Source organism: Mytilus californianus, unplaced genomic scaffold (genome assembly GCF_021869535.1).
Source record: "Mytilus californianus isolate M0D057914Y unplaced genomic scaffold, xbMytCali1.0.p SCAF_3, whole genome shotgun sequence".
In the NCBI taxonomy this organism is placed as follows: domain Eukaryota; kingdom Metazoa; phylum Mollusca; class Bivalvia; order Mytilida; family Mytilidae; genus Mytilus; species Mytilus californianus.
The window spans coordinates 107,270,951-107,288,188 of NW_026262679.1; the positions used below are offsets into that span (position 1 = coordinate 107,270,951).

General features: G+C 32.2%; 1 long non-coding RNA gene across 2 annotated transcripts; it reads left to right on the forward strand.

Moving 5' to 3' along the window:
* Positions 1–754: 754 nt before the first annotated feature.
* On the forward strand, positions 755–9,832 carry LOC127735718 (uncharacterized). Of its 2 annotated transcripts, XR_007998580.1 has the most exons (5): positions 755–1,348; positions 2,783–3,000; positions 3,737–3,763; positions 5,858–5,926; positions 8,827–9,832. It is a non-coding gene; the product is annotated as an uncharacterized LOC127735718 (long non-coding RNA). The 2 variants fall into 2 exon arrangements; XR_007998579.1 differs by having other exon boundaries at positions 758–3,000.
* Positions 9,833–17,238: the final 7,406 nt, after the last annotated feature.

Sequence of the window (17,238 nt, forward strand, 5' to 3'; positions counted from 1 at the left end):
ATTGATTTCGAGGAAATAAATGTCCCGAATCTTGATTTGACAGGTATCCCTAGAAGTCATCATGAACTTGTTGTGTTTCATTTACTTAATTCTTGATTTACTCACCACTTCGCAACTATACACCCTAACACACCTCAAGTTTGAACGATATCAACCAATTTTTTGCGTAGTTTTGGGTTCCATGATGACAAAATTCCTATTTTTTTAAAGGTTTTCCTTGTTTGGTGTTAGATAGTTGTGTGGCGGCTTGAATGTTTAAACGTATAATTAGTATAAGTATCTCTATTACTTTCGTTTAATCTAAATTTTACAGATTTTACATTTTTTTAACAGTAAGAACGGAATCGCCAAAAATAACACACAGTACATAAGACCATATCAACCACCAACAACCAAATCCTCTGAAAAAACGGACACTTAAACGATGATAACAGTCCATATTGCCTGACTTTGAGTGAAGGCACAACATGTGGGGGGATAAAATCCGTTTTACGTGCAATCCCCCCCCCCCCATACGTAGACCTTAAACAGAGACAATAAAAACAGTGCAGCCATGAACAGGGTGTGACCACTTACTTGAACTAGAAAAGAAATAAACGGCGCATATTTTGGAAAGCCGTGTCAAAACGCACTTTCTACTACAGAAAACTTGCTTAGGAAGCTTCGGTTATTGGTTGGATATTGCCGCTCAAGTAGAAAGGTAAAGTAAACGGTAGGGTTCGAATATAACGTTTAATATTATTCTTAACGAGAGAAGCTTTATACTTACATAATTATTTAGTATTCAAGAGTCTACGTTTTTTTTGTAAAAACTCGTCAAATATACTAGGCTTATAATTATGTTCCGTCAGATGAGTGTTTCACCTAAATAATACTCGTCATTGGCGCTAGAATTAAAACAGTTGAAAGGTCAAATCAAGAACGAAGTTGTAGAGCTTTAACAGGTAAAACTGTCTTTTGTGTTAATGCAATGCTGCGTCCGTTAAAGGCAGTGTCAACAGAATATATTCTAGCAAACCGTATAATTGTCATAGGATTTTTTTTAGTATATTTTAGTTTCTCTTTTTCCGTCCAAAAACAGTTATGTCTAAAACAAAATTAAGCCATATTTTTACCCAAAAAAAGACAGTTGTTGTTTTATTCTATATTCCAAGAAAAACTATTTTATGACAACTATATACAAAAACAATTGTTCAACAAAAATTTTACCATAATTATACATGTAAAATCACATGACTTGGAGAGCGGAAAATATCAACTTTAAAATTTTCTTCTTTTCTTCAGGTGAATATGCTGTGTTATTCAACAAAGTCATATATGAAAGCCTACGGATACAGATTAACCGAAGGTTTGGAAACACAATTGTTAACTTCAATCTAAGGATACTGTTGCTGTAAAAAGGCACAATGCTTCTGCAATAGAATTACCAAGATAATTCACTTGTCTTTGACGACAAAGGACACATGATCAAATGGAATTAAAATATTCTTCTACTAGAAATATTTTTGTAACATTACGATGTCTTGCATACAGAAACACCGCGGAGGGTGTCCATAACAAAAACTTCCAAATTGCACCACGAATGTTATTGTAGGTTTTCCTATTGTCTTGTTTCTTTGTTGCCATGATGCTGTTATTATGGTTTTTGATTGCCTAATTTGTAACACTCCTGTTACGGAGAGACTAACCTTTGTCATTCACATGTTCTAACTCCAGTATTGGAGAGAGTAAGAACGACTTTGATCAGCGCTGCATTGATTTTATTTCATTCTTTTACTTCTATGTTTTGCATGATTATTTAACAGACCTTTTTAATACTCTTTGCAGATTATCTAAATAAAATGACGGAAGTAAATATGAGATCGCATTGAAAAGAAACACTACCAGGACAAAGGGAAAACGAAAAACACTCTATTTATAGAAACAAAACAAGTTTTTACTTTTATATTTTAATTATGTTCATTATTGTTTTGGGTTTATACCTGAATGTGGTTATTCCTATAATCATTTAGACAATTGCTGTCCATAAGAATCTTCAATGCTGTCCATTATTCCTCCTCTGGTAACTTTTTCAGTTTCATACGAAATACAGTTATATTGAATAATATCATAAGTCCATTACCCTAGAAATAGACTTCTGATAATATGCAATTTATATACGGAAATGCCGACAAATAATTTCACGGTGTTTAAATTAGATAATTAGTAAAACATCTGTTTGTTTCAAGTTATTACATCAATGATTATAGCCGCTTCCAATGAAATAAATTTATGTATATATATACTACACGCATTGAATATGTAGCAAATGTTCTATATTGATTATGGTAATCGCCTTCGCTATTTTAAGAATAGAATAAAGCCCAGCTGTCTATATATAGTCGTTAAAATACCTGCTTTCTTATTGTTACGATCTGAGAGTTACTTTTTTTTGTGTTTTGATTGGTTAAAAACTGTTTTGAAAATGCAAGACAAAATAATAAGAAATCCACTTACTTTTATGATATAAAGTATTTTTTTCAATCTAAATCATTCTTCGACATCAAACACAAGATTACATTACTACATTTGAGTAAAAGAACAGTTTAAGATATGAAAGGTACATTTTTGTTACATTTTGTCACTAGATTGTATGAAAAACAGAAAAATAGAAAAATGGTTTTCGAAAGTAAGCCTAATTGGAAAAAAGAGTGAAGATTTAATTTTTTTTTCCCACATAGAACGGAAAGGTTAACATATTTCAAGCGAATTGCTATTTACTAATAACTCGTTTTCGTTTCAGGAACAGCTTCAAGTGGTTATATTATAGCAACTTTAATGATCGGTTTACATTTAATTGCGACATCATCTGCAAACAAATGCGATCCATGTTTGTCAAAAGGGCAACTTACGAGTACTTCAGCAAATAAAGCATTTACGGACATTTCACAGTTTTACTTTCTAGTTTTGAACGAGCTGAAAAATTTCTTTGTCGTGCTGAACTCAACTTATAATCAAGAGGTATGTTTTTGGTCAAGTCGTCCCTAGTATAAAGGTCCTTTTAATAACCATGTCAGGACATACGAAAAGGAATAATTGTAGAAAATTAAGATCAATCATTTTATTGTAAACGTTAAGAAAATATCGGTTTCTACAGTAATCTGTCATTTTACTAAACAAATATAAGGGTGTAGAAATGTAACTTATTTGATATTCGCATTCCGTCTCCCTTCGTATCTTCTCCTGGCACTCCACTTCGATTTTGAACAGACGGTAGACGGTTATACTCAAATTAGTGTAAACATAACAGTTTGTTTTTTGCAGGAATGAGTTTATTTGTACTTGCTACAAAATATCAGGATAAAAATCTGCGAGCCTCGCCTTTTTCTTTTTTCTACAGTTTGAAAATGTTAAAATTTTATTATTTTCGACCATGATTAGCAGCAGATACTAGGCAATTAGCTACTATAATGTAACTGTAATTGTAAGGTGCAAGTTTGTCCACATTTTATTAAAACTAAAGGACAAAATCGCCAACATTATACCATTGATAAAAACATAGTTACCAACTTCATGAAAACTCAAAGATTTACAAGTTTTTAAGTATATATATTAAATAATAGTTCCATATTTTAACCAATGATCTTGCAACCTACAAATTAAATAATAGTTCCATATTTTAACAAATGATGTTGCTGCCATTTGAAATATTTGATGTGACACCGAATCTTAACAAAGGTTGACTGCTATTTTCTAGAAATAAAATGTAATCAGCAGTATCATGGTAAGTGTTTAAAATTTGCTGAACATATTTCTGTATCAGTAACACTATTCTTTTACTAAACAGTCTTGTAAATATGCTATTCACAAACTAACCTTTACAACATTATTCTCATTAATCCACCTGTATAACTCCATGACGTTTCCTTTCTTTCAATGCTAGTTTCTGTAACTCTAGATAACTTTCTTATACTGCTAGTCATAGTTTGCAAAGCTAATACTAAAAAAAACTTTCTTATTAACAGGATATCTTTCAGTCCTAGCTATAGAGACAGCTGGAATTCTCTTCCATCTAGGAGTGTGTTCTTTCGAACAACACTCACCTTCTTCCTATATGTATTAATATAACTACTTACAATCTTTTCCCAAAAGGTTTTATTTGAAACCTGTCCAAGACATAACACACTATGTATATCAATTCAACTTGTCATTATTACTTGACAATAGGGAATGATTCAACACAAAATTTAACAGCAAAAAAAATATTATTATGTGTTTTTAAATTACATCAGTACAAGTTGTAGGTCTCCAAGATATTTCAAAACATTTTTACTTGTGTTTATATTTTATGATCACTTATAGCTTAGCTAACCATCAACGGACAAACTGAACAGAAACGCGCTTCGGAAGCACAAAATTTATAAATGGTTATTTTCATTTTCTGACATCCGTTGTTGTCATATTTTTTTCAGCCATCTTCTTTGAAACTTGGCCTGAATAATCCTCAGTCTATGTATTATAAAGTCGGATTTTTATTTTTTTGAAATGTCAACCAACCAATATAGCAACTTTGGCTAAACATTTAACATGAGGGTAAACTGCAGGCAAGTTAAAGAGGAAGGAATTTGAATGAGCAAAATTGCTTAGAATACCAAGATCAACAAATTAATCCTATCAAAATTATCAGGCGATTTCTTATAAGAGTTATTGCCCTTTGATAAATATTTTCTGGCAAATAGAAGCAGTTTTGACTATTGTCTTGAAAGCTATAATAAAAAGACAAAAACTGCATACACAATTAAAGATAAGTAATATTTAGATAATTCATCAGATCGAAGCTGTAAGTTGATTGTTCGTTGGAATGGGTGTACTTTGATTATGATTTTGATGACCTTTTAAGGGTTTTGCATATAATCAAGATATAAAAAATTAAAATGAGAAAACACAGCAAAATAAATATATATACAAGCAACTCATTTCAATTTTGTCTTTCGGTTATGTTGATGACCGCTTAGTGGTGAGTCTATTAATTTAGGGGAATAACTTAAAGGACGCGTCCAATATGAAACTATATTGAGGTATGTTTTTTTAATTTGCTCGTGGCACGTTGGCGGCTATGCATATATTAATTTGAATGCTGACCTTGCGAGTTTAAAGCAATCTGGCCATGCTGTTGATGTAATAGATTTACTAGTAGTATTTTGTTTATAAATTAAAAATTGCATATATCATATGAATGCATTCAGACTGACTGCTTTTACTGCATTATTTGAAGACAGTTTCTTAAAGTTCATCTTGATGGCAATGAACTCGTTGCGACTACCATTTATTTGAATAAAAAACTGAACCAATTATTCGTGCTTGGAATGAGTGTCGAAAGTTGCGAGTTCAGTCATACGAACAACTTTTAAATTGGCATTCGCTGCCAAGAATGTGATATTAAGGAGGTAGAGCAAAAACTCAAGGTAGGGTCACATATCTTCCTATTGCATTGGACTTTTGAGATACCGTTTAAAATCCGACTTGGTTTGTCGATTTAGTACTCAGTAGGGTACATTCATATTTCGTAGTAGTATGTGAAAAAATGTAAGTAAGTTTTGCACATTGGTGTTAAGCTGTCACTAATCATTCAATCATTCATTCACGCTTATTTTCCTTATTTTCGATTCCCGTTTTAATAAAAAAAAATGCATCCTTATATCTTCTATAGTACATTATTTATTTATACCAATACGTATGTTAAATTGGAAATTCTGATTTTCAATTTTAAACAAAATCACTTGCATAAACCTAATTATTTAATATGAAATGTATTAACCTCAGGAGTATCCAATTGTTTAAAGATGAGACCTCTATCATAAATGTATTTTACTTACAGATACAATTTCAAACAGTGGACCTACGGGACGATATTCGAGAACTAAACTGTCCCCATCCTAGGAAAAAGGTGAGTTCATTAAATGTTACCTTCTTGAACAGGTTTCTAACTATTGCAGTTAAGGGATATTCATAACTATATTAAAACAATCAAGTCAAATGAACCAACCTATCATACTAAATCAAATCAATCAAATATGACCCTCTAGCCTACAGGTGGTATAAACCTATAGCGTATTATCCTCCCTAAGGATTTTTTTATCTACTGGGAATAATTCGGCAAACAAATTACATGAATGTACGTACTATATACACGTCAGTACTACAATATTTCTCATCCTAAATGAATTCACAAAATGACTTTTTGGGGTAGATCTAGATTTTCGTAAACAACCCTACATTTGTATCTCATTTCTTATAACGCTGAACAGGAATGTCAATTCACAGCTGCATGCAACTAAACAATTCAACGTGATAAACAACAAAAGTCCAAAGCATTATTTGTCAAGTGCAAATCTATAGCATGTAAAAGGGAGGGGTGGTAGTGCTCTGGGTTAAAACCTAAAAATTATTTCAAGCTAAGGCGGCGTTGTAGATAATAGGGGACGGCGGACGTACATAGTGATTACTAAATGTAACCCTGCTATTGCCGAAAGTGCAATACAATGAACAAGAAGTTATTAATTATGGACAGATATACCTATTATAATATCGCCGCACTTTCTTTAGAGACTTAAAGCATAACAATAGGCACTGGCAATGTGCACCACAAAAACTATAGACAACATGAGATTCTCCTGAGGGATAAGCGATTTCTATTCCATCCTGACACACGTCATCACGGGAAAATTACTATACGAAAAAAACAAGTAAGAAAACAAGGACGGGTTAAGACAGAAAGCGATGGCACGCAGAGAAAACTGTTCTCCAAATTTACTGATTGACTTCATCAGAAGACAATACTTATACTAAAAGTCCTCGCCAAAAATAAGATGCTTATTCAATTCAGATACGGACCTGCGATGTTGTATTTTATAAAACAGACAGTATATACAAAATTGAAATATTTCTTGCAAATTCATTGTTGTTTACATATGAAGTGGTTAAAATCACTAACTTTGTCAACGTGATCTTAACTTTAAATTCGACAGATGTAATATAAAATGTTTGGCTTCAAGTGCTCTTCGGACTCTTCAGATAAAATTAAACATTCCCCATGCAATATTTACTTTAACTTAACACCAAGGACTAACATGGGTCAATAATCTAAAACGTTTCGTTATATACTTGACATTTACCTTTGATTACACATCCAAATACTTTGTTGGTTTAATGAAAGTGGTGGTTCTAATTTTGGAAGAATCATGTCAACATGTGGAACATATGTTATTTTTTCATTGTGTTCCTGACTTTTCATTTTTACACTTTTTTGTATCCAAAAAAATATCTTAACTTGCAGTACGGAGAATATTTATCTTATACAGTGAAATAAAATAAAAATCCCACCATTGCAATTAGAAAATCGTATTGAAAACCCATTGGTGACCTTGGGCTATTTTTTGCCCTTTGGTCGGATTGTTGTGTTTGTCACATTCCCCGTTTCCATTCTCTATTCTATTAAATGACTAAGAGAACGATTTAACAGCTATTTTGGGTACAGTTTTTAAGGGATTATCAGGTTAACCGAATTGCGGGGGCTTTCGTCTTTATATATACTTGTACAAATATATTTATCGTTGAAAATATACAATTGTTTCTATAAGTTATGCTGAACAACTATAACATAATTAAAAACGATACAGGTTAAAAATTCAATTAACTGCAACATTTCCATAATTTGAAACAAGCCGACTACTACTGAGGATGCGGTTCTTTACTCGTGTGCAACTGGGAACAATATATTTGACTTTCTAACTTCCTTTCGAGTAGTCTGTGGTCTGATCTATCTGTCAAAATGATATATAGTTAAACTCATCATATATACCAGGATTAAACAAATTTACGCCAGACGCGCGTGGGAGATGGTTAAAATTATTTGCTAACCCGTCGCTGTAATTTGTCCGTTTATAAATTTATAAATTATTTAAAAACTAAAATTTTAACTCCCTCAAGCAAAGTTGACTTTAGATGGACGTGGATATTATTTTAAAGTCCTTTTGGTCATGTAGCTCTTCAACTGTTAAGGTTCTTATACATCCTTGGCTTTCAAATATTTGGCTTAGAGCGTTCCGGATGAAGGTAAATCCAGAAAAGCGCCTCGGATGCATAGAAGTTATATTGATATTTTCATTTTTTTTGCATAAATATTTATGTATGAAAAGGTCTTAGCATTATTTACTATTTTAATCATATATTATTTATTTAATGACTATTTGGGGGAAAAAAACCTCCACGGAACAGGTTTACCGATGTAAAATAACTTGAAATATTTTTTGTACTATATTTGTGTCTGTCGATATTTTTAACATAAATCTCATGTTTAGCGTCAATTTAACAATTATAATAAAGATTGTTTGTTCTGGCAGTCATATTCTATTTGTAAATGAATTATTCATTCATCGCTGTTAGTGGAAATTCCGTTCGTATTGTTTTCATTCAGATTTGATTCGGACGCATGAAATTTATAGTGTTGTTTTCATTTTTGATTGTGTATAAAAATTCTTATTGTCGTGTTCAGCCTGATATGGACTGCATTTCAATTTTTAATGCGGTGTTTTGGAAAACTGTATAAGCTGCAAAGTTTGTCTGTTTTAATTGCAATAAATATGATAGAAATTCATAAATGATATTAAAATATCAAAGATTTAGTTTTAAACCAATTTAACTGCTTTTACTTAACTTTTATTTATTTTGAAGCTAGAACGTGTTTCTCGTGCTGACATTTTGAACTTTGACCTTTGATCATATTTGACGGCAATTGTGACACTCGACTAATAGACTTTAACAAAAATAATTTGTTTATGTTTTCAGTTGAAATGGATGACATGTGCTTACAACAAAATATCCACTGCAGTCAAAAATATCGAAGAAAGTGCGATGTATAGTCCTACATTAAATACAGACGCCATTGCTATTAATGGAAAAAGAGTGTTGTGCTATTTCAGGTTGATATTGATGGGTATATGTAAAAAACCGAAAAGGTGTAAACGGGTTGAACGAAAACTGTCTAGATCTGCTTGCAATGAAGTACAAAAAGAAAAGCAGATAATGCCCACACCTCAAGAAATGAATAATTCTCTACATTCTTTGAGTCGACTGAAAAGTATTATATCTAGTATTCACAAAGATATTCTCTGTCAGGTTAATAAGGAAGGAAATGAGACCAAATGTCGAAGACGTAGAAAGACGAAACAGGCAAAACACAAAATAAGAGGTTGCCAAAATAAGAAATCGAATACAAAAAGAAAATGTCAACGTAAACGTAACAGGCGAAAAAAACATAGAAATAAAGCAAAAAAGTTGTAAAATCATTAATGAATGGTGTTACATGTATGAGTATTTGTAGAATTCCCTTAAGTATGCATTTATCATACTTTTTTATTGATATAATTATAGTTTTACCTGAAGTCTTAGCAATGAATGTACAACTAATTTCAATTTCTATATTCATCTTTATCCTTTTTACATTCCATTATTGTGTTGCACATTAGTTCTGTATAATATTTGTTTTTTTAAGACCAAGTGTTCCTTTCTGTCTCTTAATCTTCAAGATGTTTTTTTTTGTTAATATTTTTTTGAGGATTGTATACTACTGTGATTAATAATAATTAATATATGTGGATAATTGTGCATTTATTTATTATATATATGTAAATTATTTGATTGATATAAGTTGTGAAAAAACATATCCTTTCTAGTAAGAAAGCTGTGTGTAAGCTCTAAGAGCTGAACAATACATTTATTTATATTACAAGACTTTATATTTTGTTTGTGTGTAAGCTCTAAGAGCTGAACAATAAATTTATTTATATTACAAGACTTTATTATTTTGTTTTTGTGTAAGCTTTAAGATATGACAATACATTTATATTACAAGTGAATTTATTTCACGAAAATTTCTTCAGAATCATTCGATATAAACTATATATGACCAAACCTTATCCAATGTGTTTATCTGCAAAAATAATGTCCTGCTGTTCTGATTTGTTTCTGGGGAAAACATAATACTGCAAACCAACTAATTTTCGCGAGCGATTTATATTCGCGACTTTCGCGAGTAGAAAAATAACGCGAATATAAATCGTCGCGAATATGTAAACCTTTGATCTTTCCTTATTAAACTACATCAAGTAAATTAGAAAATCGCGAAATTAAATAGTCGCGAAGTGGACTAAGAAGGGTTCAACGCGAAATAAGGTATCCGCGAAAATAAGTTGTTTTACAATAATCCTAATTTTATTGTTATCATTATGCAAGTTGGATCAAAATATATTTCATCGGAAGATCAACATTTGCATAAGTAGTTGCTCTGATGATCTTGTGTAATACAAAAACTACTGTTGGTGTTGAACCTAACCTTAGTCACATTGGATCCTTAAATTATTAGGAAACTAACGTTTTAAATCCCTCCGGCAAAGTTGACTGTAGATGCATTATAATTTTAGTGTTAGGTTCGAAAATTTGATAATATAACTCTAAATGTTGAAAGGTATTTATGCATCCCTGGCTGTCAAATGTACAGGTTTAAGCGTTTCTAGTGAAGGTAATTCAGGACAGCACTTAGGATGCAAGAAATTTAGAAAGTGTTATTTTCATTTAAGAAATAATTTATAGCTTGTCTTGAAAACCGATTGTTGAATTGATTTATTAATGGTTATTTAACAGAATTGAAACCAGTAGCACTAGTACATAATCACACAATGATCCATTCACAATGATCTTTTAAATTATATCAGTTTAGCAAACGAAACAACATAGGTTCAAGTAGTTTACTTGGAATGATAAACACAATGAATGTCATCCTCGGATTTTGTTAAGGTTTTAGTTTTTCAGGGTAGGGATTTGTGTATTGTTCTTTGTATATACATTCTTTTTCTTTTGGTCATGTTGCTGTCTGTTTTTCTTTGTTTTATTGTTTTGATTGCACCCTTGTTGATTACACCCTTGTTGATTGCACCCAGTTTGTACGATATTCAAGGGCTTGTATTTCCTTTCCTGATTTCCTTGATAGAGAGCTGCTGCTCACAAAGGAAGCTATTAAACCAAGAGTTCCAAGTGGTGTATTTTACGAACGCCATCACGAGTTGGTTGACCGTTATGGAATATATATCTGTTTCACAGATAACGACGGATATGTCCCAATTGTTGAAACACAATCCCGTCCTTTTTCCCCGAATGTGACCTACTCAATTAGACTTATCACCGGGTTTGTACTTACATGAGCAAAAAACGGGTGCCACGTGTTGAGCAGGATCTACTTAACCTTCTGGAGAACCTGAGATCACCCCAGTTTTTGTGGGTTTCGTGTTGCTCACATGCAGTCTTTAGTTTTCTATGTTGTGATTTGTGTTCTGTTGTTTGTCTTTTGGTCATATTCCTTTTTTTACCATGGCAATTTCAGTTTATTTTCGACTTATGAGTTTGAATGTACGTTTGGTATCTTTCCCCTCTCTATTGGTATCCCCTTTTCGCTATTTCAATGACCGAGATAAAAGTGAAAGGGTCGATTACTTAAAAATACTAACTTTACCCTGTGATTGTCAAAAGTCACTAATAATAAATCAATGTGCGTCTGTGTTGATATATTTTTATGCACAGGGGATTTTAGTGCTTGTTACACATGTCCGTGCTTCTGATCATGCAATCAAATAGTTGTGTCCATACCTTTTCTTTATGCCTTCAGATATTGATCTGATCTTTTGTTTAATAGTGTGTCATGATTGACTTTTGATAGAATTACGGTCCTTGGACTCAGAACTTTTATTGAAATGTTACTTGTCCAGAATATTCTTTTGTATTGGCTCCAAAACTGAAAAAATGAGGCCAAAGATACTAATGGGACATCAAACTCATAAGTCAAAAATAAACTGACAACGCCATGGAAGAAAGGAAAGGACCAAAAGACAACCAACACTATAGTTTGAAACTTATTTTTTATATATTTAATATTTGCTTGAAAATATGTTGGCTTACAGATAAAATGTTCATTTGAATTTCGATCCGGTTTTCCGACTTTTGGTGGAATTACGGCCCTTGGATTCAGATTTCATTGACACAGTAAAGTCGTCCGAATTTTTTGTTCATGTTTGCAAATCTGGAGCTGATTTATATACATTAGTGTTTAATGTTATCTTACAGATCAAGCTTGTGTTTCTTTCCGGTTAACTGACTCTTTTGCGATAAGGCTTCTTGAGGGGGCATGTGTGTGTGTTGTACGCATTTATCTTTATTTTTATTATTATGTATTATAAGGAATATCTTTAAATAACTCATACAAAGAATATGTCCAATGTTATTTTCTTTCTTTCCAGCAGACTAAGGGCTATATGACCTGTTTAAAAAAACAGCAACTTTATCAGTAGGTCGATTAGACTGACGCCTATTAATTCTTGCGTAGATTTTTATGAATGTTAATAATGTTTATACTAGTATTAAAACGATCGAGTAACTTTAGGTCAAAATATTTATTTTAAAAATATGATCAATCGTTATACCTTTAAATGATGGTCACCTTGTAATACATTTTGTATAATTTAAGTATATAATATACAGTTTTGTTCTTAATTGATTTAAAATTGCTTTGAAAAGGTTATATAGATAATGTGTACATGAATCTTTTTAAACAGAATTATAATTACAAGACGTCTAGGGTTAATGAGAAATTTAATAGAATTGAGACCCTAAGTCAGTAGAAAAAGGCATGATTGGGTATGACCAGGTCTGGTAAGAGATCCTTATAGTTCATGAAAGTTCCGAAAAGTCATATTATGAGTAAAACCTACTATCACATGAAAAGTCCAAAAAGTCCTATTACATGAATAAAAGGATATGCAAGGTTTACGTCTATGATTTCCAACCCACCGACATGAAAAAAACCAAGACATATAGAAGTCAACATACAGTTATCGACAATAGACATGTGTCTATCAAGTGTTTCATCTAATGGGAACTATTTCATGAATATTCAGGACGAGAACATCTGAACAATATATCTAATAGAAAGGTTCTGTAAATTAGGACGACCGGTATGCAAGGCGCGAATTTTGACTGCTACTGGAAAATTGTGGTATGTTTGATGTGTATTTCTTTGCAATAGACTACCAACGGACTTCTAGAAAGAGTTTTTGCAAGGGTTCTTAAACGTACAGAGAGCGTGGCACTCTTTATACACGGGACATCAGATCTAACATCCCCAGTTCCAAAAAGCGCTCACACGTTACAAATCATCAAGTTCATTCAAAATATTCAATAAATCAAACCGAAAGAAAGTATTTGAAAGATCCCAAAAGTGCTCACTTGTTACAATCACTGTCAAGCTGCTGACCAAATATTAAGTCATTTTATTATGCAGTTTATTTAGAAAAAAGGTGACGAAAATCATTGTTGGACGAACAACCAGACTGTAGAACGGTCGGATAAGGTGAATCCAATGCAATAGTTAGGTGGTTCTGCAAACTGGATCAATCGGGAATAAGGAAGAGAATTTCGACTGCTACTGTAAAATGAGGTGGTTGGATAAGGGGCAGAAATTTCGCTTGCAGCAAGCCACAAACAAATCCCTCGAAGTGTTTAAGGTTTCTTTAACTTGCAAAGAACGTGACACCCTCTCTCTATACACACACAGCATCGAAGTTAAATTCCCCATTTCAGATCTGACTGGATGTGGCTGCGTATTTACACATCCCGCACAAACAAACGGACGCCAACTTAAGCAAGGGTTTTCTGCCGGACGGTCGAAGTCCAAGGGATGACCATTGATTTATACAATTAGCAAATAACACGAAAAAACAATATCTATAAATAGTGTTTATCTTAAAATGAAAAACATACATTCCCTCTATTCCCACTTTTTATAAATCTGGTAAGAAAAGTTTATATTTCATGTGGGAATAGGGGGAAAACTTGTGCAAACAAAGGATTATACTGTACAAAGATTTTTTAATCAACTGTTAATTGACCAGTGTTTTTTTTTATTAGGACAGGTAATAAGTTATTTTTGCATCTGTATGAATTCTGTTTTTTTTTAAACAAAATAAATATGAAAGAAATTAAAATATATAATTTCTTTTATAACACAAATTCAACTGTAGATTCAAGCAAGCATAATATAACACAAATTATACAACAGCACTAAATCAAATCACACATTCTAGCACATACATTAGACAATCACTGTATACAAGTCTATTAAAGTTTATCAATCTATTCCACGTGAACAAGGTGGGAGGCTGCATCACCAAACTCTAACTCAGTCAATTAAAATTAATCAAATCTGATTGCTCAAGCTTTAAAGTAAAGTTAACAGTTTTCACCCATTATTTTACATCTTTGATTATTGGTCCAAGTACTTATATTTTTAGAGTATACTTTTGTTCCACATCTTAAGATTATACTTGGTTATAATATTATTTTATATCATGATTTATTTGTACAGCAGACAATTCTTTAAGGTTATAAATTCAAAAATTTAAAAATAAATCTTACTCCAATCTATTTATCATAATTATTCTTTATTTTTAAATATATCTTTGACGAAAAAAGAAATAAACTAGGTATTATACATAAACAGTGTACCATATATGTTATGTTTAAAAAAAAATACAGGTAAATCTTAGGTGAAATTCTAATTAACCTTGATTGTTATAAAAACAAATTATTAATCAAAACATCTATTGTTATTTGCATGTGGGAATAGAAGGAATAGTATTTTTAAAAAGTGGGAATAGGAGGAAGACACCAAAATTTTAATGCAAACCGTGTTTGTCCCCTTAGAATATTAAGAAGCAACGCCAACGATTTAAATCTTGTCAACAAAGCATGTAGTTTATATAAGACAGTTCTTGATTTCCTAATATGTTTTTACTTTTGTCTAATCATAAATCAAATAACATTGGTCATAAATGATTAATTTTGTATTATTGTCTATGGATTGCCGACCTGTCATTGTTACACCTTTTATCATTACTTGGGTCGTGTTACATATTTCATTTGTGCTCTGTCTTCTGACGTCATAATTAAGATCCGATAATAACTAACCAAATTCCAATGAAGAATTCAAGCTTTTGTTGCACAACAATTCACATTCAGGATAAATAGGTTACAGGTGCAAGGCCATAAAGGTATAAAAATATCGATTTCTTTGTTTGTGGATAAGCGGATTTAATTGTTCCCACAAGTTTGTACGATTTGGTACCAAAACAAGTAGAGATATTATTCTGGTAATTTGAACTTAATGGGAACATAGATAAACGGAAAAGGAAATTTGTGTTCAAGTGATATGATCTGAAAAGATATTGATATCTAATATATATATATATATATATATATATATACATATGAAAAGTATCAACTCCATGTAAATATTTACTCGTTACGCCACACCATTAAATATGCCGCCTTGTGCTGTGGTGGCGTTACAATTAGGACATTTTAATGTCTGCACAGGAAGGTTTCAAAGTATTAATAATGTTCACAAATAAGATATCTTATAACTGTTTAGTCTTCATGCAGTGTTTTGGGCAATGCTTTGGTATAAACACCTTTTAATTTACTAAATGCTGAGGTGTGTGAGTTGTATAAGTACGGAGCTGGCAGGGGTGTTATGTTAAATTGTCTATACAAGTCTAAATCCCTGGAGTCTAGACAAATTGTAAATAGATTTACACTGACTGCCAAGGTTGTAAACCATCATCCATCAACGCTAAATTTTGCAAGGGACAAAAACCAGACGAGTAACTTAAGACAACCATATATGCGATGCAGGCAGATTGACATTTTTGGGAGAACTTTTATTTATACTTTTTAGCGCTATCATGTATATCTCGATCGGGGAATACAGTAACACCGGGGACATTTTTCTGTGTCTAATTTCCGCTATTTTCTCGATTTATCACGAAATTTTCACTCTTCGTTTGAATGCATTGTAGAAGGCCATCAATCGATAATAATGAACACAGTAAGTATTATCTGCCCCAACTTAGGCTCAAACCGTGAACAAACCCCGAAGCGAAAATAGTCTTGTATACGGTATATAGACGAACAATAAAAGTGCTTTATTACATGTATAATATGATAATTACAGACGACAAACACAGGAAAATGTAATTGAAACAATGATATACATGTATAGTACATAATTTTAGGGAAAAAAACGGAAACTCGCAAATACAAAAATCAAGTCATTTGTTGATCTATAAATCACCCTGTGCTCAGCACTATACTCCCAAGAAGGTTCTATACAACAGTCTTGAACAGAATAGAAAAAACCCTCAATTTTGACAAATGCCGATTGCAAGTAATCATGTGTGCAGAATTGCAAGTGGTTTTTTTCTAGAAGTATCGTCATCAGGACCATTCAAACCCAAATATGTGAAAGCCAAGAATAAATAGATACTTAAAAACATGAGGAGCGTGATGAATAAAAAGAGACTTAAAATAATAGCCAAATCCATATAAGGTCAACACTCTGCCTTAATTTTTTAATTTATCACGGAGAATTTAAGAGACAGTTTAATTATAAATCATATCAGAACCGAAGCACAGACTTCTAAGCTGATGATACCCTCGTGGACTAATAGTCCACCAGCAGTGGTGTCGATCCAATGATACCCTCGTAGACTAATAGTCCACCAGCAGTGGTGTCGGTCTAATGATACCCTCGTGGACTAATAGTCCACCAGCAGTGGTGTCGGTCCAATGATACCAGTGTTAGAAAGGGAAAGTAACACTTTATACATTGTATGCGTCCGACGCGCTTTTCTGGATTAACCGTCATCAGGAATACTCAAAGCCAAACATTTGAAAGCCAAGGATGTATAATTACCGAAACACGTGAAAAGATATATGACCAAAAGGGACGTAAAAATAATAGCCAAATCCATCTGAGGTCTACTTTGCCTGTGGTAGTTGGAAACATAATTTGATAATAATTTCTTAGTTTAGCAATGGAGAGTTTAAGAAAGAGATGTAATCAAATCGTAATTAACATCAAAGATAAGACGCAATTGATTACATGGGAAATCAATGAAACCTTTTCCTTTTCTTTCTTTTTTGAGGGGATTAGGCGTAGAGTGGGGTGGTCATGGTAGTCCCTAATTTCAAAAGTTGAGGTTTCTAATGTGTTTACTGTATATATCTTTGTGCTATCATTTAATTTTTGAGATGTGAATTCGTAACTAATCACTTTCCTAGGTCAGATTATTTTTTTTTACCATACATTTTGTA